Here is a 27,319-nt window from a genome sequence, read left to right as displayed (position 1 = left end):
TCCAGGAGGATGATCCCAGCAAAGACCCTGGGCTGTGGAAAAGAGGGTGCCTGAAATGGCCTTGTCCCTTAGTCAGACTGATGACTATCTTGAATATCACCATAGAACCTTCGTCCAGCGACAGATGGAGATAGAGACAGAGACCCACATCAGAGCACTGGACTGAGCTCCTAAGGTCCAGTTGAAGAGCAGAAAAAGGGAGAATATTAGCAAGGAATTCAGGACCGCAAGGGGTTGGTCCATCCACTGAGACAGTGTGCCTGCTCTAATGGGAGCACACCGAAGCCAGCTGGACTGGGACTGAACGAGCATGGGATCAAACTGGACCCTTTAAATGCGGCTAACAATTGGGGCTGACTGAGAAGCCAATGATAATGGCACTGGGATTTGTCTCTACTGCATGTACTGGCTTTTTAGGATTCTATTCTATTTGGATGCACACCTTCCTAAGCCTGGATGTAGAGGTGGAGGGCCTTGGACTTCCCACAGGGCAGGGTACCCTGCCCTCTCTCAGGACTGGAGGGGGAGGGGAAGGGTTGTAGGGGAGCATGAGGGAAGATGGAGGAGGGGAGGAAGTGGACATTTTAATTGGTATTATTTATAAATTAATAAAAAACAAATGAAGGAACAATGAAAAGCAGCACATTTACATGCTCAATAAAAACTCAGCTGTAAAGAAGAAATAAACCAAGAATTTTCTGTGTAATTAGAAATAAAAGATAATGTGGAGTACTTTAACCCTATAACATAATAAGTTCTTTCTTATCTGTGAGTCATACATCCAAATCTTCTATAGCATTATATTACCTGCAGTGATTATAAAATCAGGAAAATGAAATGGTACCATAGGGAGGAATTGGAGAGGGACACAAGTAATATGAAGGAGGAAAGAGAGAAAATCGGGTGATCTTAAACTGGGGAGGATAGGAGGAAATCAATACAGAAGAGGAAGATTATTATTTAAAAACATATATAGTATATGCATATATATTAGAATAAGTTGTTCCATTTGAAGTTACAATGCTCCCTCAATAGCTATACACTAACAAAACTCACAATACCAGGCTATAATATCCTTTTTCAGATTCTTGGTCAGGGTATTCCAGGAGAGTCCCATAGCAATGTATGCTATTACTATTGATTTTGATTTCACTCCCAGAGACCAAAGATAAGTTCGTATTGTTGAAACCATCATGCACTTCAGTTACAGGAATCAAAAATCCTAGTTGTATTTTATTTCAAATCCTCCTACCTGAGGACTCAATTTTAGAGTATTAGGTGGTGATATAGAAGCTGCCAAGAGCCAAGCAACCAATAATAGTTCTGTTTAGATGTGATGCCTATGGACCTCAACAACAATCAGCATGGTGAGATATCCCTAAGGGTACAGTAGTGGCACTCATATCTGGGAGGTGATCAACAGTTGACTAATTGGATACAAGATCCACTAAGCAAGAGAGAAGTTATACCTGGTCCTGGAAACAGGTCACTACCTTGTACTAGTGAGTTCAGGGGACTTAGAGGAGAACCTATTACAGACACTGGTCTAAACCAGTTTTGAATTGCATTATTTAATATTTATCTATATGCATACCATCCCTCATCAACCCCCCCCCCCTTTGGGACAGATGAGGCCATTACACACAACTGCAACTGGTCAAAACGCAGAGAGCAAGTGATCATTGATGCACAGCTCCAGCTGACACATCTATAGCACAATTCCTTTGCCTAAAGCTCAGGGAACATTGTGGACTAGAGAAGGAATGATTGTAAAGGTCAGAGGAACAGAAAGTCCGCTATGAAACTGTGTCTCCTAGAAATGATAGGGAAGCCTTAGCCATCTATGGTTGCCTAAAAGAGAGCAATGTCAATCAACATGAGAGCACTGAAGAGAAAATAACATGGGTCCCAAACTCCAACAAAGAATTATAGGCAACTTGGGAATGTTGAGAATGGAAGATCTGGTTTTCCTCAGGTGGGAACTTCTTTACTGGTATTGCAATACCAAGGGGTAAGCCCTGAAATGAAGTATACACAAACCACACTAAACAGACTCATGCATCTATGAGTATGTATATGTAAATATATATATGAAATAATACTCCAAAATAACATGAAAATATAGGTTATGAATTTGTTTTAATTATAGTAAATTGAGAGCTGGAAAACTTGTCAATAAAGCCATCATTGCTGCTCATTAAAGTATTTCCTATATTGTTTTTATTATAACATTTTTATAGTTTTAATTCTCAAGCTTACTAAGTTCATACATTGATATCACTGAGCAACACTGATGTGATCTTATAATCTTTAACAATTTAACTTTCAACCTTAAACAATCCCCCAACATGGTTAAGTCTATTTTCAGAGGGAAAAGAGAAATTGGAAATTAAAATTATGTTGTATATTTGCTCTGTACAGACCCTGAAGGGCTCAGACACTTTTATTCATGACTCGGTCTTTTATTTAAAATATACAAGGAAGACCTTTATCATATATCAGAAGGAGTGAGCCAACAGAACATTCCACTATACACTTGAATTGAGCAACGTTGATTCTGTTTCTAGGCTCCACCACAAAGGACATTTGTTTATCATATCTTCAGGGAGGGTATACAGTGCCTGAAATTTTCTAACTTTCTTGACTTTTAAGGTCAATCATCAACAGTAAATGAGTATATTCATAACAAATAATTTTGAGGCAGGTAGTAACAGTTCAGCCCCAAATCATATCAGCATGAAATATCTTGACTTAAAAGGAAGTAATAACACACACACACACACACACACACACATCTATATAAACATACAAACTAAAGAAAATAAAGAAACCCTCATTTAAGGACTAATAAAACTAGTTATAATTAATGAAATCTTGATTTTAAAAATTCAAATTATAAAATCTTTATTATTATTATTATTATGGCTTTTTTTCATTATTGGGATTACAATGGTCATGTTTGTCTTGGTGTTAAGTGCTCCAAGGAGGTAGCCGCTGCCATTTGAGGGGCCGTCATATTGGCCAAGCTTTCCATTGTCCCCGTGCAGAGAGGCTACTGGGGCAACATAATGATGGCCATTATTGATGGCTGCTTCATATCAGCCACAGGCTACAATATCAGCCAGAGGCTACACTGCCACCCTAGGCAACTTTGCCAAGACCACCTTTGATGCCATTTCTAAGACCTACAGCTACCTCACCACTCACATCTGGAAAGAGACTGTGTTCACTAAGTCTCCTTATCTGGAGTTCACTGACCATCTTGTGAAAAACCATACCAGAGTCTCTGTTCAGAGTACTCAGGCTCCAGTTGTGGCCACCACATAAGGGTTTTTATACAATCAATCAATCAATAAATAATATGAGTTAAGTCTGTTTAAAAAATTAAATCATACAATGAGTTATAAATAATAATATAAATAATAACTCATGCTGTCAACTTGACATTTCATTCATACATTTTGTTATCTACAATAAAATTTTACAAAAATGCAAAAATATGAAATATGAAAGCACAAAAATAAAGAAATTTGTTGGTATCACTATGCATTTCCTTTTTACCAATAATTGAATAAAGTAGTCACACTCTAATTTTTTCATCCCAGTTGATTATCCAATCTCCAAATCTATTTTTAATTTTAGTTTTACCCAGTGTCAATGTTGCCCTGTTACACTTGTTGTGAAATCTTCTGCCACGTTTCCATTGCTCGCTGAAGTTGTCAGAGTCTATATTTTCCCTTCAGTGTTTCACTCCGACTTAATGAAAATTAACCTCAAAGTCAAAATAAAATGAAGTTAATGGAAGGAATGCCGAAGGTAATAACTTCATAAGAAATGGATCCCATCCCTACGAAAATCAGTGTCAAATCGTGGATCATGCTATCACTTGATGATACAGCATCATTAACACAGCTGAAGTAAAGATATCAGAGCCTAAGTAATTGTGCCAGAGAGAAATGCAGGTGTGGAGTGTCTGTATCATACACTAGATTCCACTCAGAGTCTCTGAAGTTCATGTGTTGCCATCACATTTTAAGGTCTGAGAGAAAAATAGCAGCATAATAATAATGATTTTCCAGAGGACACATGACTTGTCTAATTATAGATTCTTGAACTCTTTAGCAGGTTCGGGCCTAGGTTCCACCTCGTGGAGTGGGCCTTATATACAATAAAATCAATAGTTGGTTATTCCTATCACATTTGTGCCCCTATTGCACAAGTATACCTTTAAGACAGGTCATTGTTTTAGGTTACAGGGTTTGTAGATGGGTGATATTTAAAATTACCTTTTTATCTTCAGTTGTGTGCAGAATATCTTCCAATAGGATGAATCCTAGTCTGTACTTGGGAGCTTATAGTTAGGCACCAGTTCAACTTTTCCAGGTTTAATGACGTTAAGTGTTGGCTACAAAAATGAGACCTAATTATGAGGTTGTAGAAAGCAACTAATGGCTTTCACAATAGCCTGTTGTGTGATGGGTAGGGAGCTTCACAAATGCCTTTGGCCAAGATTCCAACAAGATGTAATCCCTATCTGGCAATGGAGGTTTACCTGGTGACCTTAGCTGTCTAGATGAGGTATTGTCTCCCCTATTATTTGAGGGCTCAGTTTAGATTTCTTTCAGAAAGCTTGTACAGTAGTAGATCTTTTAAAGAAAATTTCTTCTGCTTACAAATATTGGATTTTTCCATCAGGGATAATGTTTATCCTATTTAAAGCCCTTCTCCTGTCATATTCCTCCAAAGATCCTAGGTAAATACACTGGATAGGAGCAAAGATGACACCTTACTAAAGCAAAACTCTGTTAAAGATATTCATCACCCCCTTTTCTTACATGAGTTGTCACAGTAGCAGTGGAGGAGACAGTTCAATATGTCCATATATCTCTTTTGTTTAATTATTGGATGAATTATTTAAAAATAAATTTTACTTCATTTTCCCTTTTGGTATAGATATATCTCATAAGAGTTATTTTATAATATGAACACAATTATCCCAGAATGACAGACCTATATGACATGTTGTTTATAAAATAATTAGCCTAAATATAATTATTCATAAAATCATGATAAACACTCGGATCCTGATGTAACTTTGCAGGACCTTAAGCATTCAAAAAACGTTAGATTTTCTAAAGATTGTTCTAAGTCCATAATTTCTCTTTCTATCATTCATTTCAAGTTGTACTATAATCTCTGCAAACCATAATTATCTATGTTACCCTATGATGAGAGTCTAAGATGTTAATTTTATACATACCAATCTATACTTACGTGATTGAATAGCATTTAACGTATAATCTATCAAATATTTTAATATATTTTTAAAGAATTACTGTTAATTATTTTCATATGGAATTACTTTTTTCTCCTATTTGTGGTATAACTAAATTGCTACAAGCTATTCTCCTCTCTCTCTTTCTCTCTCTCTCTCTCTCCCTCCCTCTCTCTCTCTCTTTCCCTCCCTCCCTCTCTTTCTTTCTTTCTTTCTTTCTTTCTTTCCTAATATAGTCACTATTCTTCTACTCTCAGTGGTGTGACTTTACACTATTTTGGAGGAAGGTCATTGGCTAATAAAGGAACTGCCTTGGCCCATTTTATTGGTTAGAACATAGGTAGGTGGAGTAAACAGAACGGAACGCTGGGAGGAAGAGAAAGTGAGCTCAGAGACTCGACAGCTCTCCTCTCGGGAGCAGACGCCTCAGAGAGACGCCATGCCCCGCTCCCGGGCAGACACACGCCATGAAGCTCCGACCCAGGATGGACTAGGCTAGAATCTCCCCGGTAAGCGCACCTAGGGGCGCAACACAGATGATTAGAAATGGGCTAAATTAATATGTGAGAATTAGCCTAGAAGAGGCTAGATAGAAATGGGCCAAGCAGTGATTAAATGAATACAGTTTGTGTGTTGTTATTTTGGAGCATAAGCCAGCCAAGCAGGCGGCCGGGGTGCTGGGAACGCAGCCCCGCTGCTCTTCTTACTACAACACTAGTTAGTAAAGCTCTTTCCTTCTACATAAGAGCAGACTTCGTTTTAATTTTAAAAGAATAACTGGATTTCATATTGTTTGTATTAATTATACAGGGCTATTAATCCTTGGTGAAAGTTAGGAGTGCTCTATTCTATTTAAATGCCGTAACATTTCTTTCACACAGGATCTTCCCTGTTAGATGAGGTCAGTGATCCTATGTTGTCTGAGATAAAGAGAAGAGGCACACATTCTCTTCTTGGTAATGTATGAAAATTGTCGTATTCAAGTTAGTTCTGTTATGGTTCTTTAAACCCATTAGATAAAATAAGAGTTTCAAGGTTGATGATCAGTAATTCAGTAAATTACTAAATTCAATTGAATGCATGTGTCAACATCTAATTAAGAAGGTCATCAATTCAACAAGAATCAGGTTTGCATCTTCATTGTGCTATTAACAACTTCTCAGAGAGCTACTCTTGAGTCTGCAGGTTATGCATGAAATCCAGGCTTAGAGTAGAGCACCTAATCCCAGATTAATTTATTCCAACTTTGCCTTTGTGTAAAACCTATTGACTTCCAACAGGCATTGGGCACAATTAGAACGTAGAATCCCTGAAATATCAAAGCAGAACCGAATTGAATTTTAAAACAAGAGTGTCGATAAAAAGTGCAGTGCTTGGCATATTCCACAGCACCTGTGATTGGGCAGGGAGACCCCAGAGTTCAGCAACGTGACAGAGGCTAGTGCCATTGTTCCTGGTTGTCCATGAACTCAAAGGAGCCTTTTGTAGAAAACTGCACACACACTATGTTTGAAGGACATAATGAAGTTAGTCTTGAATTGACCTACACTCTCCCTTCCTGTTACCTAGCTTTCATATCGCCAGAAGTATCGATGCAGGTTACTGAGGGAAGAGACATCTGTGGTCTGTACTAGTGCTCGATCCTGTTTGCTACAATACTAACCTGACAGACAAGGTATGTCTACTGGTTTACTAGTGGCGTGGCTGTTAGAAGGTAACCAATTACTTGCTGATTGGATTTTCCTGCTCCACCGAAGGAATACATGAGTGGCACTATAAACTTTGTCAAAAGCCAATGCCCAGGATGTCAAAGGCCCTAGACTCTTCTACTTCTGTCTTGCTGCAGAGTCATATTGTCAAACTATCTTCATTGCTTTCAGAGTGGCCAGAGAAGGTTCTTATTTATAGTCAATGGAGAGGGAAAAAGTGGTAAAAATACCGAGAATACTGGTTCCACTGCTAGCGACTCTACAAACTGCCTAAGCCACACAACTGTCATCCAATTTCAGAGGGCCTAGTTCATTTTTATGCAGGTTCCCCAGCTGCCAGTACAGAGTCAGTGAGCTCCCACTTGTTTGGGTTACCTGTTTATGTGGTTTTCCCCATCATGATCTTTCTTGGCCCCTATGACCGTACTATTGTCCCATTCCCTATGGAGGAATATCTTGCTCAGTCTAGTTACCAGGGAGGTTCTTGATTGTGCCAAACTGATGTGACAGTCTTTGTTGCCTCATGGGAGGTCTCACCCTCCCTGATAAGAGGATGGGAGTGGGATGGGGAGAAGGTTAGGAGAGCAGGAGAAGGGGAATGAGATGAAACTGGGATTGGTATGTAAAATAAGTTTGCGTTTTGGAAAAGATCAAGAATAAATTATTGCAGGTTCCTTATAATACATCTATATCTATCTGAACCCCGCCTTCCCAGGGCTCAGGCAACAGCAATAAAGGGGGTGGAAAAAATGTAAGGGTTCAAGCATAGGGAACGGTGCTCTAAAACTCTCTCTTCAGGATGCATAAGCCTGAAAGAAACCTCAGTAGTTGTATTATTTCGATGAATTCGGTGCCTCATGCAGTTTAGAAAAGTTCTTTACCATTGAGCTGTACACTCAGGCCCCATTTGAATTTCCAAAATAATATTTGCCTGGGTGAGTGTTTTATTATTGTGTCGAGACAAGTTTTGTTATGGTTCTAAGTGATCTGTATCATAAAACCAGATGTTTCCTTTACCTGGCAAAACTGTTATCATAACCTGGTAACCTGGTCATGCACTTAATGTTTCTCTTTTCAGAATGTCTGTCTTTAATATGTGCTAAGGAGTTGGGATGTAACCCAGTGGCATAGCCTGTACACAGTCCTGGATTCAATTTCAAGCACCAAAATAAAACAACACACACACACACACACACACACACACACACACACACACAAAGACAGCATTTACAGTTGTGGTAAAGAGATTTTAAAAGAAACAAATCAAATTAGCAAAGAGAAGATAACTTACTTTCTCCACTTACTCAGTTGCTCCACTTACAAACTATTTCTCTGATAATACATGTGGCTAGTTAAATTGAATAGATCAAGTTATTTGTGCCAAGGCTTTAGGATCACAATTAGAATACCACTCTAATTTCTGGATACATTAATTTTGCTCTTGAAAGAAAAACTTCTTTGCTGAAAAGTATGCACTGAAAATTCAAAATTAAGTTGTAGTGAAGTTTAAACATTTTAGGGAAGAATAAAAAAATTACTCACTCAGCTGATTCACAATAGTGAGTGACACCAGATGATATTCCATGTCTCCCCACAAATCAAAATGCTCTTTTCCTTGACAGCATACAAAATTTGCCAGATTTCAAAGATTATTTTGTGTTAGCATGTCATTCTCCAACATGAATAGATGATCGTTAAAATGTAACTTCACTGTTATTTTGATTAAATTGTATTTGGATTTTGTCATCTCAATTTCAAACACACCATCTTTCATAAGCATTTAATTCCTTTCAACAACTGAGTTGAAAATTCTAGGCAGTACGTTAGAAAGAACATTGGCAACTCCAGAGATCAGGGATTATCAATATTCAAAGCAGAGCTTCAGATAATGTCATGTAAAATATAAAATTCCTGATAGATACATGCTAAAAAAGAAATTAGTGGAATTAATTTTAAATTGTATTGAGTTTAATCAAATGCATGTTAGTCATTATAACTTTAATCTATAGTTCATAAAATGGGAGTATCGGAGGGCTAGTCAGGGTGCTCAGTGGGAAAGAATGCTTGCAACTCACACATGAAGACCTGAGTTCAGGACTCAAGATTCTATGTAAAATTCTGGCTATAACTAGGAGCATGCCTGTAACCCCCAATACTGTGGGGAACAGAAATCGCTGAGTCTGGCTTATTGCCATCCTAACTCCAAACACAGTTAAAAACCCTCTCAAAGAGATAGTTCAGAGAACAATGAAATCATACATTTAGCATCCTCTTCTGACTCTGATATATATCTACACGGACACAACTAAGTTAATTCACACAAAACATTTACCCTGTATTCACATACAATAAATGAGTACATGACTTTAATACTTCACTGGGCATTTGAAACTTGTAGGTTACTTCTTTTATATATATAAAATATATATTATATATTATATTTTGTTTGGAGCTAGCTTTTTTCCAAGCACAGACAGGCCATGTGAGATGAGGGTTTCTGGGTTGAAGGTAGATAATACAGCTTTACATGTGGCATGCAACCCCCTGAGGAGTCAAATTTCAAATATTATACATCCTTTATTTGCATTCTCTAATTATTTCAAATACTTTGAGTATTAAACACATGTGATATTTATAAAGGAAATATTTATTATTTGAAGTAAACGTTGCTTTCTTTTCATCATCTTTAATTCCAAATGTCTATCAGCTATTTAAAAATCAATATTTAATTTAGTAAAAATTTACAAAACAAGGACTAAGTTGAAATGGTTATTTTTGTGTCCATCATTTAAAGAAACCTCTGATAACTTCTTCCATAATCTCTATGCTTCAACTCTTCTGGCATTTTACCATCTAAAGCAGTTTAATTGCATACATGCTTCATGTAGATATATGAAAAATGCATTATTTACTAAGCCCACATGTATTTTGATTGTATATTTATGGTACTATAGATTGGGCTTCTTGGGTACAGGCATACCTCACCCATGTGACACCATCAACATTTACTTCATGGAAGCACGTACAGCTTATAGATGTGCTCAACAAATTCTAGTTCGTTGAAGCAATAAATATCTTGCTTGAACTTTAAACACACGGGTATTTTGCTGTGTAATTTACAATAAGGGAAATACTGTGGGTTTTTTTTTTTTTTTTTTTTTTTTTTGCTTAGGACAGGGAGAGAGTTCAAAGTGCAGGGCTTGCAGAACAACTCAGACCAGGTGACACAAACTATTTCTCTGATAATACATGTGGTATTTTAATTGTGATCCTAAAGCCTTGGCACAAATAACTTGATCAATAGGGTTTGTTTTGCTCTTGAAAGAAAAACTTTTTTGCTGAAAAGTATGCACTGAAAATTCAAAATTAAGTGGTAGTGAAGTTTGGCAAGAAGGGGGGGGGGGGGGGGGGAAGGAGAGCCTGACTTCTTACACACAAGGTAGAAAGAGATTACCAACTCCCAAAAAGCTATCCTCTACACACGCACACCCAAAATAACAATACATTAAACATTTTTTTTTTTTTTTTTTTTTGGAAAAATAGCTTCACCTTTGAATCACTGTCTTTACAGAACTTGCGATTGGAAGGCCTCAACTCAAATGGTGGTTTCTGTAGACTGTACACGACAGAGAGCAACCCTGGGTCAGGGAATTTCATATTTGTTAACCTAGGATAGGAGAAAAGCTTATTCTTTCCCCCAAATAACACCTACAGTCTGGCTAATACGCTGCTATTAATCCAGCACACAAACTTGTTTCTTTCTTGTTATTGAAAATGCCTCTCAAATTTAATTAAAGTCAATAAAGAAATTAAAAGCTTAATGAGAGCAAGAATCCTCTGAGTGAGCTCACGCTGTTATCAGTCCGCGATGCTGTGAAGGATAGGATTATGATTTTATTGTCTGGATAAGCAGGAGAAAGGATAAAAAGCAGAGCTGTGAAATACCTCCCGGTGAGAGGAATCTCAGAGTGAAAAGCTGTTGCTTTAATCAAGCCAACAGAGAAATTAAGTACAAAAGATGGGCTTGCTGCACAGCCACCTATTGTTTGCTTAAAACAAAGGGAAAACACTAGAAAAGACACTTCACTAAGACTGCCAGTTAGTGGGCCACTGGGTTGAAATCCTGGGCTAAAATCCGCTCTCTCTTTTCAGAGTCTGGGAGTCATTAGAACTCAGGCAGGACTGATCATAGGTGACATTTAATTTAATTTCAATGTAAAATATTCAACAGTGTCTAATCCATGGCTCATTGCAAGCTTCAAAACAAGATATTTTTTTTTCAAGCAGGTGCTGAACATTTAAGCAAGAGTGAGTAAGAGCATGTTCATGTAGGTGCAAAAGTGGTGATGTCAGTCTTTTTCACCTTCTGCAGAGGTAAAGAAGAACCGCCCACAGACACACCACTATCCCTGTCCTCCTCTTGACCACGATCCCAAACCATGTGTCACGTTAGTTGCAGTTCACTAAAACAAGTTGTTGGCCTCATTTGTCATCTTCCACATTGACATGACCTTGTGTTATAAGCATTACATCCATTCAGCTCCTATCTTCCACCCATCCATTGTTGAAATGATACCACTGTGGAAGGAAAAATGGTGGTCTCAATCTGTGCACTAATTTTCTATTTGTTATATTATAAAGGCAACCTGGATTGTTTAAAGAAATTGTCTTGTTTCTACAGAGCATCTTGTTTCTCTTTGTCTGATCACCAGCCCTAATGGTAAAATTGGTGTCCTCATTACTCCTCGTAAGTTTCAGGCACTTCTTCCTTCTTGAAGTATTCTAGCCCTAACAGAATCATACTCCAGCTATCCTTGATTCGGTACACAACCTCAAATTATTCCATACCACTTCTAAAATTCATCCCTCTGTCTTACTGCCTCTCTCTTCTGGACTAACGCTCTCTTAAATCTTGGTGTTATCAAAGTTTATATGAAGACAAGTCTAAAATTTTGCCTTTCCAGTACTTTAAAATCTGCTCCTCTAGAAAATACATTAACCATCCTACCTCAGTCCCAGTCTTCTTGGTCATGCACATAAAGGAACTCTTCCACATGGCAGCTGCTCTCTTTACATGTCAATATCTTTAGGTCCTCAACAGTTTACAGTTCTTTCTAAATTCAGTCCACTTGCTTCTTCCATTACAATATTTTCTCACTTTCAATGTATAGTATTGCAGTTACTTTTTCTGTGCTTTATTTTGTTTTGCTTTGCTTTGAGACATGGCCTTGCTGTGTAACCCTGTCTTGACATCTGTTCGCATTGTTGCTTTAGTAAGCTATATTAAGGTGGCAACTGGTGCCTGATGAGTCTGTTTAACAAACCTTTGGTTGCAAAAAGAAAGAGTCCACAAAAATTGTACCATCCAAAAGTGCTGTGGGATATAAGCTCTCATACACTGTAAATCTTTGTCACTCATACTGCTTTAATAAAATGTTGATGGGCCCAAAGCCAGGCAGGAAGTAAAGGAGGGGAAACCAGACTAGAATTCTGGGAAGATAAAAGGCAGAGATTCAGTTGCAAGCCAGAGGCAGAGGAAGCAAGATGACAATGACTTAGTTAAAAAAAAAAAAAAGGATGAAGCCACATGATTAAATATAAATAAGAATTGTGGGTTAATGGTTTAAGTTGTGAGAGCTTGTTTATAGTGATATTTTATTTATGTTTTAATAAATAGAGCTTGTCTGAATATTAGTGAGTAAAACTAAGCCACTAGAGGCCAGGCAGTGGTATCACACACCTTTAATCTCAAGATGTGGGAAACAGAGGCAGATTGATTTTGGTGAAATTAAAGCCACCCTGTGCTACACAAGATCAAAGCACAAACAGATCCAGATGATGGTGGCTCACACCTTTAGTTCCAGACTGTGGTGACAACAGGGTTGGGGACACTGGAAAGTCCAATACAGGTAGGGCTTTGAAGCTATGAAGAATGTATTTTAGACAATACATTTATATATGGAAACAAAATTAAAAAAAAAAACTCTGAGGACCACATTTGAAATTATTGGATGAGCATTTCTTTATTCTGTAGAAATAATAAAGTTTCCCCACAAAGAGAAACTATAGCCTGGTTTTTGTAACTTGTGCTGTTGAAAGACAAATTCTTCATCAATGAACAGAATGAATACAACTTTCTAATCAACAAATTTTAAAATAATTAATATGCTTACCACAAGAAAGTTTTCATTGGACAATATCTCCAAAGCTGATCTCCCTAGAAAATACGAAAAAAAAAAGAAAGAAAGAAGGAAAGACAGTGAACATTCTGTCACATTACTGATTTCACAATAGTAAAACACTAAACACATAATGTAACATGAACTACCTGTTTCAAATATTTACAACGGGGCAGTAGAGTATCTCCTAGGCAGACGGGACTCAGAGGGATACTCAGCTTTCAATCCTAATGAAAACCCTTTCATTTGACTAGTCTCGGTTTCTTCATTTATAAAATCAGAGAAATTGATTCAGAGGCACTAAATTTTTGTTCTGTTTAATACAAAGAAAATGAAATTGTAGCCACGTTAAAAATAAATTAGGCTCTTTCCCTCCATGTCAACTAAATACACAGACACGTTATGTCAAGTTCCACCCGGTGTAGTTTGTCTCTACATTGGAACTTGACACTATTAAGCAATTTGCAAGTGTTTAATTTCAATCTGGAAAAGAATATAGTTTCCTTACATTTCAGTATTCTTAGCATGGGCAACTGAGGATGGAAAAGAAAAGCGAAGTCTAATTTGTCCCACAGAGATTTCAATGTCTCCAAAAGAACCATGTGCTTGTAGAAAATATTTCTCTCCACAGTTCCTATTTTATCATCACTACTGTTTTTCCCGCACCCTGCCTCAAGTTTCAACTATAAAATTACAATTAAAAAAAAAAAAAGGAAAAGATTTCCTAAATCAGAGTGCTGCTGCGAGTCATCTTAGAATAGGAAAGAAAAACAAGTGAATGACAGTCAGCTTTGGGATCGAGAATGGAAATCACAAGCACTGAGAGAAGGGTTGGTAGTACGTGGTCCAAGGAGCCTGCTGCACGAGGCTATTAACACTGAAGAGCCCACCAAAATTATGACAACATTACTAATATCAATCAGTATTTTAAAAAGATGCCCAAACCAAATCCTCCAAATAGTCCCCTGATAAATAAAAAGTTATATAAAACTCAATATTTATACTGTAGTCTTACAAAAACGTTAAGACATGCAGATACATTTCATGTTCGAAGTAGTGAAATGTCTGGCATAAAAATGAATGAGCAGAGCAACTGAAAACTCCATTAAATAGATCTGATTTTAAATTCCATCACCAATAGAAAATTACTCCGGTTTTCCCGAAGTAATAAAGTCCAGAGCTCAATGCAGACTGGGGCAGCTGAATGTTATAGGAAGCTTGATTTCATTTCAATATAAGAGTCAAGCATGCTGAATTACTTTCCAGTGACTAAAATCTTTCAAACAGACGCTAGCTTGTCCTTATTAGACTCTATTAGGGTCTCTACTGCTCCTTTTTATAGGGTTCTGCGAAACTGAACCTCTAGCCTCTGGTATCCTAAAGTACTATTCTCCCTTCTGAGATACACCCCTTAGTTAGAATGTTTTAGAAAAGGCTTCTGGATTAAAGAGTCGCCACATTTGCTTTCTAGACCTAAAATTGCATAATTCCATGTTTCTATGACCCTTTTTCTGAAACACAAAACTAGTCTCTCTTAAGGCACTTGAATATTAAGCATTGAACCTTTTTTACTTCCCACTTTCTCAATGACTCCTGAGGACCTCTTAGGCTGGGAGTCATCCGGTCAGCCCTCATTCCCAAAGCTGGATTAATGTATATTCCCACAGTACCTGCACACAAGGCTTTATGTACTGATATTCACAATGCACAAATAATCTGTAGAATGTATTATAATTAAAGTATACAACAAAATTAGTTCCATGTAAATATATGCTCTAGCATATTCATATAATACTTTTTTTTTAGTTGAGAGATCCATTTTTTTAATTGAGAAAAGGAAAAAAAAACAAGTTTCCACCTCCTCCCAGCCTCCCATTTCCCTTCCCCTCCTCCCACCCTTCTCCCCCTCCTTCCACCCTTCTCCCCCTCCCCCCACTCCTCTCCCCCTCCCTCTCCAGTCCAAAGAGCAGTCAGGGTTCCCTGCCCTGTGGTAAGTCCTAGGTCCTCCCCTCTCCGTCCATTCCTAGGAAGGTGAACATCCAAACTGGCTAGGCTCCCACAAAGCCAGCAATAATACTTTTAAAACGTTTTGGAAGATAAATATGTAAAATGCACCATGATTTAGAATTAAAGCTAAATTATTAACTTAGTGGCATCATTAAAACATCAGAATATTGAAATTTCTGTGGATTATTACTATTACGAAGGAGATAACTGATTACAACATTTTTCAACACTATTTTAACCTCTGACAGGGTATTACATGGATTATTTTAGAAAACCAGAGATTCCAGGGTGATTTAACACCTTCACAAAGACATAAATTCACACAAAACACCAATGCACACAAAAATAAATAATAAGAAAGTTTAAAAAAAGAAAGAAAACCAGAGATTCTTCCAAATTGCTAACCAAAAATACTGCCTTATCGAAGGCCAATGACTGCTAGAAGAGGAACAGACAGGTTTGCTAAAAGGTGTAGTCCCTGGTAAATTAACGATGCCCCCAAATTTTTCCTTGATTTTATTTATATAAGTAAATATTCTTGAAATTTCTTAGCAGTTAATATTAATTAATTGAAGAGTGAGCCATTATGAGCTATAAGCTCAGTTTAGATTTACTTGAAAAGCTAGAATAACTGCCTTGAGATTGGCAATGTTCACCGTCCCATTTTAAGAATAAAATTTATTACAATATCTTTTGTTTATCTCATTATCTCTCTTCTCTATTAGTATTCAGAGTGGCTTTACTCCTTCCAGAATAGTCTTTCTCCAATTCATTATTCTTCTTCTATTTTGGTACCCCTAATCCGTGGACTAAATATTGCTTTGCTTTGAGAGTGATCTTGTGTCTTACAGGATGTTGAGAAACATCCTTAACCTCTTTTAAAAAAAAATACAATCTTTCTTTTTATTTTATATACCAATCCCAGTTCCCTCTCCTCCTCCTGTTCCCCTTTATTCAACTTCCCCTCCTTTATCCACTCATCAAAGAAGGTGGGACTTCTCTTTGGAAGTCAACAAAATCTGTCACATCACTTGAAGCAGGACTAAGGCCCTCTGCTCTGTATCTAGGCTGAGAAAGGTATCCCTCCAAAGGGAATGGGCTCCAAAAAGATCATAAACCCACTGGGGATACATACTGGTTCACTTATGAGAATCTAAGCAATAGGGAATACAGTGCCTTGACTGCCCTTCCTCTAAAATCAGAATGATGACTACCTTAATTCTTATCATAGGACCTTTATTCAGTATTGATGGAAGCACATGCAGAGACCCCAGCTATGCACTGGCATGAGCTCCTGGAGTCCAGACAGAGAAGGAGGAGAAATTATATGACCAAAAGGTCGAGAGAATCCCTAATTTCTACTGACTAGCTAAATAGTCCCATGAGATATCCTATACCTGATGCTCTCCCAAAATATGATGAATCAAATGCTTTTTTTTCCATGAAGGACAGGGGTACAATCAAAAAGTTTTTAAATCTTGGACAGGAAGAACACTGTAGGATGTCCTCGGGTTGATGATAACCTGCCCCCCCCCCATTCCTGCTAAGTAGTGTGAGTAGTTTTACTTCATTGTTCTCATTTACCATATTGCTGTTTCACCAAGGACCAAAAGCAGCAGAGCCAATATGTCATGGGTTTAAATGTCCAAAATTGATTTCCAAAAGAATATTTAGTTTCATAGATTAAACATATCAGATATTATGTTACAGTACGGGAAAGTTTACATACACATAGTCATTTAAGACTTTATGACATCCCATGTGCTTTCTCCATGCTGCCAATTGCCCTCAGGGATCCAGCATCTTCCCTTTAAGAACCACTAAACTTTCTCATATTTAGCTGTCTTTATTAAGTCCTTCTTAGACTATGTATTTCCTAAGGTATGAGAGGAGATTTTTTTTTCTATTTCTGGACATAAAGAAAAGGGTCCCATACATTCCAGGAAAGCACTCTACCACAGACCAATATCTAAATGGCCTATCCGTATGTGTAAATATATCCTTCTTATTGTTTCATTCACATCTCAGACATGTTTCTTATGCAGGACTTCTGTAGAAAGTCTTGATATTCATTTCTAAAGTTTTACCATCATACCAAACCTCTTTGCTCCTATCAAAAAATATTTCTAATATTTCCTATCAAAAAACATACTTTGGGGATTTATGTTTTGAATATCTTAATCCCTTTATAAATATCACCCTTTCCTCTATTTACATTAAGAAAATTAGAACTCTCCTACTAAAATATGTCAAATTACTATTTCGGTAAGTTCTGGTCTCACATTTACACAAAATATTAAAATCGTAACACACATACCCATAATCTCACACAGAAAAAAATGTTTTCTTTCTCATTTATCTAAAACACTCAGGTTAATCTTGAAACCATTTTTTTTTTTTTCTTTTTTTTTTTTTTCTTTTTTTTTAATTATTTATTTATTTATTTATTTATTTATTTTTTTTTTAATAATTTTTTTATTAAGAAAAGAAGAAAAAAAACATAAACAAAAAACAAGTTTCCACCTCCTCCCAGCCTCCCATCTCCCTCCCCCTCCTCCCACCCTTCTCCCCCTCCTCCCACCCTTCTACCCCTCCCCCCACTCCTCTCCCCCTCCCTCTCCAGTCCACAGAGCAGTCCAGGTTCCCTGCCCTGTGGCAAGTCCTAGGTCCTCCCCCCTCCGTCCATATCTAGGAAGGTGAACATCCAAACTGGCTAGGCTTCCACAAAGCCAGCACATTAAGTAGGATCAAAACCCCGTGCCATTGTCCTTGGCGTCTCATCAGCCCTCATTGTTCGCCATGTTCAGAGAGTCTGGCTTTATCCCATGCTTTTTCAGTCACAGTCCAGCTGGCCTTGGTGAGCTCCCAGTAGATCAGCTCCACTGTCTCAGTGGGTGGGTGCACGCCTCGTGGTCCCGACTTCTTTGCTCATGTTCTCCCTCCTTCTGCTCCTCATTGGGACCTTGGGAGCTCAGTCCAGTGCTCCAGTGGGGAGAGAAAAGGTAGAAGGGAAGGAGGGGGGACTTGGGGAACCAGGAGAATTGGGATAAAGGAAAGGTGGATAGGGGAGCACGGAACCACAATTCTTAGTTAAGGGAACCACTTTAGGGTGAGCAAGAGATTTGACCCTAGAGGGGCTCCCAAGTGCCCAACATGAGGTTCCCAGTTAGTTCCTTGGGTAGCTGAGGATTGGGAACCTGAAATGACCCTATCCGAGAGCAATACTGACGAATATCTTGCATATCATCATAGAACCTTCATCTTGAAACCATTTTAAAATCTTACCTTTTAAGAATAATTAAACATGGACTGATATGTCTTTTACCAGTTATTAAAGAATAAAGTACAGTGCACTGTGCTATAAGAACAAACTCATTGCTGCCCAACATTGCTACACTGCACTTGCTCATAGGAAGGCTCAACTAAGGAATGGCAGCCACTCCTAAAGCCTTCAGGCACAGTTTTTCAATTTGGCATTTCCACTCCCAGAAGACCCTAGTTTCATCTGCACACTTGAAGATTTTACTGGGTCTCTTCCTATGCCAACTCATTTATAAGCCCATTAGATGGTACCAGTCCCTAGTGGACTCAGCTAAGTGAAAGACCATAAAAAAGCCAGAAGCATTATGTCTACAAATGGAAGTAAGGTCAGGGGCTTGCACATTTGCATTGGATAGCGACCACAGACTCCAGAAAAGTAGTCCCCAGCAGAACTTTCCTTAAGGACAGCAGTGTTTCATATTTACATCCTGCAATATGCTGATCATATGGGACTGAAAGCTCAATATCAGTAAGGTTATTGATGAACTGAGTTTTGAATTTTCTTGAAATATAAGTCATCACAGACAGCTGTGGAGTAATGACTGGAGACAGACATACAATTGAGTTCCGCATGCTTCAAAACGAATATTGAGAGATGCTTGACAACTACGTTTCATCTCAGGTTTCAAGGACAAAGATAGGAATGTTAAACTATTTTTACCTTCTCAACTTTTGACATGAACTCCAAATAAAAGACTGAAAATTGAGACAAAAGATCTTCAAAGATTATGTGTGATTCAGTTCAAAACCATCATGTAAAAGAATTTTGTTACTTTATAGGGGCTTAGGAAACAAGCGAAACTCAATTGGATCAAGCTAAACTTATCAATATAGCATGCAATTCGACTTAATTAAAATGATATAGAAAACAAAGAGAAAGACTAACGCTTTAAAAAAACACTGAAGATTAGAAGATGTGGGAAGTCCTTCTGTATATGTATTGCTTTTATTGGTTAATGAATAAAGAATCTGCTTAGGCCTATGACAGGGCAGAATAGAGCAAGGCAGGAAAATTAAACTGAGTGCTGGCAGAAAGAAGGCAGAGTCGAGGAGAAGCCATGTAACCACCACAGGTGACAGACACCAGATGCCAGATGGAACCTTAATGATGGGCCACAAACACAGATTAATAGAAATGGGTTAATTTAAGATATAAGAGCTTGCTAGAAATATGCATAAGCTAATAGGCCAAGCAGTGTTTTAATTATTATACTTTCTGTGTGGTTATTCGAGGTCTGCGCAGCAGAAAAGGAAAGAGCAGCTTCTGACAACAGATTGGAGTACCTAGGTGTGCTGACAATATCCACATAAAACCTGAAAAAAAACTTGAAAACGTATTCTAAACACACACAAACACAAAATAGAGTTAAGCACGGCTTCTTGGTAGCACCCCCCCAAACACACACTTTAGATGGCCTCTGTTTACGCAGTGCACAAGGGAGGGCAGTGTGGTTCCATTAGCAGAAGACTTACTGACTCAGTATAAGAAATGGCAGCCTCCTGGTTCATGTTAGCAGCATAACTTCCAACTGTTTTCGGGAGGCCAAGCACATAAAGGGGGTTTGTGAGCAGTATGCTACTAGTTGCTTAATGGTGACATAGACTCACTCTCAGCCTGGAACTGGGGCAGCATGTATGGCTCTCAGAGGCAGCGAACTTGCCTCCACCATGTGGGACTGGGCAGAGTCAACAGGCAAGAACACGGAGTTAGTCCTAGTCATGCCCACTTAGCATTAAAAAAAAGTGCTCCTCGTCAAAAAAAAATAATTACAGATACACACACAATAAAGACAAATCCAGATGGAAAGGACCTATAAATTGGTCATAGTGTTGGAAAAACGTATATAGGCTTGGAGAGAGAAGAAAAGGAGTATAGAGAATTATAAATACGAAATCCAGTTATAATAATGACAACAGCATGATACTCTAATGGAAACAGATATTTAGGCTAGCATACTATAATGAAGGAACCTAAAATATAAAATGAAGCTCTTCTAATAAGACTAAGGGTGTTGTCAACAGATTTCTAGAGGTTAGCAGAACCAGGATAAAACAAGAATAGGATGACTTTTCTAAGTGCCGAAAGAAAATAATTGTAAACAGAATTTCCTACACAAGCCAAGGTCATTCTTCACATGTAAAGACTTTCAAAGTCAAGCAAAAAAAAAAAAAGCAAACAAATTAAAAACACTAGGCAAACCTTGCAAAAAGATGATTAAGGGAGCCCTTGAATCAGAATGAAAGGTAAAGATTGCAGGATCATAAAGACACATAAGAGCCAAAATCACACTAGATGAGTCAATATACGAAAGAAAAAATATAATCTATATCATTAATATGTAAACAATCACAAGAGAGGTGAAAAAGAGAAGACATATATAGCAATATTCAAAACCAGTGTAAAAATCAATAAAGACACATAAACAGAGATATAGAGATATAAATCTATAATTGAAAAATATAGACTGATTAAATGGATGGCAAAAATGACTCAGCAATAAGCTACCTACAAGAAACTCAGTTCTGTAGTAAGAAATGCAAAACCTTAACACAAAATGGTGAAAATGGATATTTCAAAAAAAATGGATATAAATGAAATAGAAATGTTACATCACATAGACCTATAAAAGTTAGAACTGGAGATAAAAATAGTTATTCACAGAAAATTTTATTTAATAGCAATAGAATATAACTTTCAAAATGTGTGTTTAGTGTGTGTGCGTTTGTGTGTGTGTGTAGGTACCATAAAAGTGTGTGGAGATGAGAGGACAAAATTTGCTCTATCCTCTTAACTTTCTTGGTGGTCATAGAACACAGATATATAAAATTAAGTACCTATCATGAGAGTAGAGCATATATATTAAGCTACAAAGTATAAAGCATCTTAATAAATTCACAAAAAGTATTGAGATCATAAACTTCATTTTTCTATTAATAGTGAATAAAACTAGAACTTAAGGACAAATAAATTTTATAAATAGAAACACAAACAAAATTGCTAGGAGCTAAAAAGGCAGAAATGCGAAGATAAACATTTATAGCTATGGGTATAGTTTTAGTTTGCTTGCTGTTGTGATAAATCACTGACTAAAATCAAACTGGGGAGGAAATGGGTATTTCAGATTTTAGATTATTTGTTCACGATAGAAAGTCAAGGAACTCCAGGAACTGAAGGAACCTAGAGACAGGAGATAAAATGGAAACCATGTAAGAGTGCTACTTTTGGTTTAGTTTGTTTTCCTACACAACCCAGGGTCACTGCACACAGATAGCACAACCTACAATGGCTGTGCCTTTCTACATTAATCATCAATAGATAAAGAACAACATAGATATGATCACAGGCCAATCTGGCAAAAGCAATTGCTGTATTTGTATACCTCTCCTCCAGGTGACTTTAGTTTGTATCAAGTTGACATAAACTTACTCGCAGAAATGCCTACAGAGAAAGGAAGAATATGATAGATCTGAAATGAGTTGTTCATTCTCGGATTTAGAAAAACAGGAAGAAACCAAACCAAGAAGTCTAAACTGAAAGAAATAACAGACATCAAAGCAAAACTAAGTGAAATATTGAACAGTCAATGCTGCAAAGTATAGGTTATTTGAAAAGATAAGATTAAATATTAAACTGAGAACAAACAGACACTGATAAAATAAATAAAATCAGAGAAAAATAACAATCTCATTGACAATCAACAGAATTGAAAATGGTGAATAGACCGTTTAGTGGTCCAGCTCAGCAACAGAATATTTATGTATCATGCACAGGGTATTGTGTTTGATCCCTGTGACTGAAAATAAATGAATTCTATTGATTAGCATTATGAAAATGTTACCATCACAGTTAAACAAACTAAAAGTCCTAGGTCAATTGGATAACTTTTCAGATACCAAAAGATATGACAGCCAAAACTGAACTTATGAAAACACATACCACATAGAACAAACCTGTAACAATTAGATTGTGTACAAAGTAGAACATCATCCAATGACGAAAAACCCACCTGAGTAGTTGTATGCCACATTTTAACAAACTTTCAGTCACTTTATTTTATGTGTATGGGTGTTTTGGGCTGCATGTGTGTCTGGGTACCACATATGTTCAGTTTTCAAAAAGACCAAGAGTGCATTAGGGCCACTGGGACTGGAGTACCATACCCTTGTGAACTGACATATTGACACTGGAATCCAAGCCAGATCCTCTGGAAAAGCAACAAAGGTATGTACCACCAAGCAATCTCCCTAGCATTTTTAGCCAACTTGCAATGACAGTTCTCAAACCTCCAAAGAACAAAAGGGACAGGTTCTGGTGGGAGGAGTGTAATAGACTTATTCCATGGGGCCAGTACACTCTGTTTCCAAAATAAGACAAAGATGTAACAAATAAATAAGCAATAAATCATATGGGTTAACATGGATTTAAAAATTCTTGACACAATAGAAGAAAATCAAACATGAACGAGTATCATATAAGGCATTTACCATTATCATTTAGGTTTCATGTCAAGAATCACAGCAGACTTTATAGGCAAGTCAATTTTTAAGATATATTATATCAATAGATAAAGGGTAAGAATCATAAAGGCATCTCAGTAAGCACAGAAAAATGCCTTATAGAAAATTCAGCATCATTCACTGTTAAGAATAGATTTCAAAATATTTATTATGCAGAAAGGTAACTAGAGTTAACGATGACGCAGAGTATTTTTGGAAATTGAGGGGGAACATAGGTCCTCTTTTTGTAAGACTTGTAACAGTAAGGTAGTGTGTTCATTAGTTAGCTAGGTGTGTCTATTCTGTAATGCATATGCAGTCCAAAGCATCATGTTTTATGGATAAAACATACAATGTTATCAGCCAATTTAAAAGTAAATATATATATATATATATATATATATATATATATATATGAATAATTGCATGGAAGGTCATGAAACAGCTACTTAGAATCCATAAAGGTCTGTGCTTTTCTCTGAGATAGGGAGGAATGGTCTGATCAGGATAGAGACCAAATTGCAATTTTAGAGATGATTTTTCAGTTTTGTTGAACAAGTGTAGAACGAAAAGATGATGGCAGAGGAGATGATGCACTATCTGGAGTCCAAAGCCAGAGAATAAAGATGAAACGAGGAATGTGAAGTCGAAAAGAAGAGTACTTTGTAAGTCAATTATTTCTCACAGCACATTTACTCATTTTAAGAACATATACCTGGTAACTGCACCATTATGTATCTTAATTTATCTCTCTTATGCAGTGTAATTTCTCCAGCTATAATTTAAAATTTAATTATGTTCTTAATTAGCCATTTCTGCTCAAGGAGTGATATGCCCCCAGAGTGGCAGAATACAATTATTCACTCACCAACTCTATATAGAACATATTACATGTGCTACCAGCACTCCTTGGCTGAAGAAATGACTTCCATCTGGGGGGATATAAAGACTTCAGTGGGGGATGCGTGGGGAAATTGACCTTGACAGATGGATAAGAAATAAGCAAAATGATGCCCATCAGTGGTATTCTGCAAAATCATCAGTGGATCCCTCCAAATTGTTCCTTATTTGTTCAGAAGGATGCAGCTTCTCTTTAGATACCTTCTACTTTTATTCTATACTAAGGTCAAACGCTGCAGGTTGTCTTGCTGAATACTTTGTCCTGTAGGAGCGCCTGATTTGCCTTGTATCCGTCATTCTAACATCACTGTGTCAATTCCTATATATATTTTCGTTCTATAAATACTGGGTCAATTACCTCTCACTATTTTGGTTGGTCTCTCTTTAATAAACTAAATTAAATCTATGGTATAAATTCATTTATATTGATATGAGGCTCACACATACAACTTAATAAGATTACATAGACAGTACATTTAATTTTAAATAAGCAAGAGCAGTTCTGGAAGACGATATTGAAGGATAAAATGCAAAGCGGGTGTATATAAGAATTAACAAGTGGATGCTGCTTTAGTTCAGTGGATCAGAGTTTGCTCTAGGAAGAGACAAAGGATTCTCTCCAATAGTAAAACTGAGCAATCTACAGTTACAGACAGAGCAATTCCATAAACACAGTCCTAGGTTGAATTAGAACAGTTGAGCATGTGTTACTACTACTCAGAACTAGAATAAGAATGAAAGCTTGTTTTAAAGCCCTTGCATAACTGACAAAGGCATTCTGTTTTGTTTAACCTCATATAAGCTAGGGCAGCAGCATACATAAACACCACGTCCCTTGTGAGCTGAATAGAACTCTATAAATTGAATTTAAAGAATTTTTTTATTTCATCTCTCTTTTAATTTATCTCTCATTACCACTGCTTGCATCGACACCTTCTTAATCTTTTTAGATTTATGCCTCAGCATTGATTACTTTTTCAGCAAACCAAAATTTATCTCAGTTTATTACAAAACGAGACAGAGAAGTGGTTTTCTTTAACACTTTCTATTGTTAGAAAAAGGAGTGAGGCTGGTTGGTAAAAACCATTGTTCTTAAAAGTTTCCCGTAACAGGAATCTTTGAAAGCCAAAACTGTGGTATTTTGTCCATTCTTTTCTTTATAATAACAAGCTTCAGCTGGTCCTTAACAGTGTGACTTCTCTGAGCTGTTGGGGCTTTGCTACACTGAATCATGCTCCCCCAGAGCCCTGTTTTGTAAGCAGAAGTCACTAATAAAAGCAACCTTAATGGATGATTTGGGTGCTCCTTGCAGTGCATCTGTATCCTCAGCAGCCATCCCTGAGCAGCTCCAAGCTGAGTAGCCTCTGCTGTGTGCCTTCAGGTGTCATTAACGGATCATTGAGTCAACAGATCATGACAGCTTCTTTGGAAAACTCTAGCTCCACATAGCCACTCTCTGCCCAGGGAGTTCCTCTGAGGCTTTAACAGCCCGCAGTGTGATTTAAAGAAATTCAAGAGGAAAAAAGGATGTGTTTCAGCTAGGTCCAAATAATAGAGCATCTAAACAAGTGCACAGACATTTTAAGTATGGGCTCCCGGGGAACACAAAACATTTAGAAACACGTTTTAGGATAGTCTTAAACATAAATGTGCATCGTTAATAAATAAGGTGCCTCCATTTTCACTGTTCTTCTAAATGCTTAGAATTTCAAATATCTTTCTTCTCATTCTCTGAGATACAGTATATACACTTTTTTTAAAGATTTATTTATTTATTATATATACAGTGTTCTGTCTGCCTGTATGCTTGCTGGCCCAAAGAGGGTACCAGACCTTATTATAGATGGTTGTGAGCCACCATGTGGTTGCTGGGAATTGAACTCAGGACCTCAGGAAGAGCAGTCAGTGCTCTTAAACTCTTAATGTTTGCCCCTAAACTCACTTTGTGAAGGTTTTCTTGCTAATATTTTTCATTTCAGGTGGACTCTTAAATAATATTACAGGAAATATTTGTGATAAGATTACTTAGGTATGGCTAACATTTCTAACATGGAGAAATTTAACAAGCAATATCAATTATTAGTCATCATATTGGTTTGTCAGCCACCTTCCCGATGTTTTCATTTTGAACACAGATATGCAAAGAACTCAAGAAAGAGAACTTGACAGAATCCTTAGGGAAGTTTAACTGTTTATGCAGTACAATCATTTTCTTCTCTAAGGCAACTACTGGTTCCAGTTACTTCTGTTCATAACAACTGACTATTGATTGACAGCCATGGTTCTGTACTTAGAGAGTATGATATTAAAATAATGTCATTATTTGTATTCCCCAAATAAATTCAACAATACATACATCATATCCACATTTTATAAATAATAAAAGGAAAAGAAAGGGCACATCTAATCTCATACTTCTTCAAGAGTTCTTTTGTGGGCAGAAAATGTCTGGGTATATACACAGATTCCTATGTGTGGGTAAACTCCTGTGGAACCAGCAGCACCCTCCAAATTCTTGGTCTGTAATTTGACTCTAGTTTCTTCTTCTCTCATCTGCTCTGAAGCAACAGCTCTCAAATTTGTGACTGCACTACATCAACTGTAGGATTTGTTAGTCTACAGTTGTTCGATCCTCTCCAGAGTGGGTGTGGCCAACAGCTGGTGTGGAAATGCCAATTTCTCAGAAGGTCCAGGATTTCAGACAATGAGGACCATGTCTTAGAGCACAAATGAAGTGTTGGTGGGTGGGTGGGTGTGGGGGGGGGATTTGCATCTTTAATCAGCTTTCATTTGCAGAACAAACACTGCAAAGCCTTGAGTATTCAGGTTTTCATGCCTCTTTGTGCTCTCCCAGCAGTTGCAGCAATCTTATCTCTACAGCTACAGACAGGAGTGTCTGCTCTGTCTCCACACAAAAGCTGACTGATTCTTGGAATCTAGGTTTAAACAATTCCTTTAAAGGTTTACAAGAACTTTCCATAGTTTTCTAATTCATTCAAGGAAGAGATAGCAGTTGAGAATAAAGAACTTTATGCCTCCTTTATAATTGACACTGTAATTTTGATATATCTGCTCTTATTCTAATAAAGGACATTGTTAACTTATAAGAAGAAATAAAAAGTCTATAGAGTGTGGCTAAGACTGAAGGAAATTACATTTATACTTAATATTTATTTTGAGAAGAATATTTATTTTGAGATGCTGAGAGTAGAACTCGGGACCATACAGGCACTATGCAACTAAACTACATTCCCAGTAACTTACATAGCACATTGGAGAGAATATTAATCTTCTCAAAAGGATTGTAATTCGGTTGACCCTTCCTCCATAACACCAGGGACACTGGTAAGTGGGATTAGTCTATGGATTTGAAATAAATGTTTCAGAAGGTATCCATTAAGTGCTATATATCTCTGAATTCTATTTCTATC

Source organism: Microtus oregoni, unplaced genomic scaffold (genome assembly GCF_018167655.1).
Source record: "Microtus oregoni isolate MIOR12 unplaced genomic scaffold, Mior012 000027F_ref0000203, whole genome shotgun sequence".
In the NCBI taxonomy this organism is placed as follows: Eukaryota; Metazoa; Chordata; class Mammalia; order Rodentia; family Cricetidae; genus Microtus; species Microtus oregoni.
This window is presented reverse-complemented; position numbering follows the sequence as displayed.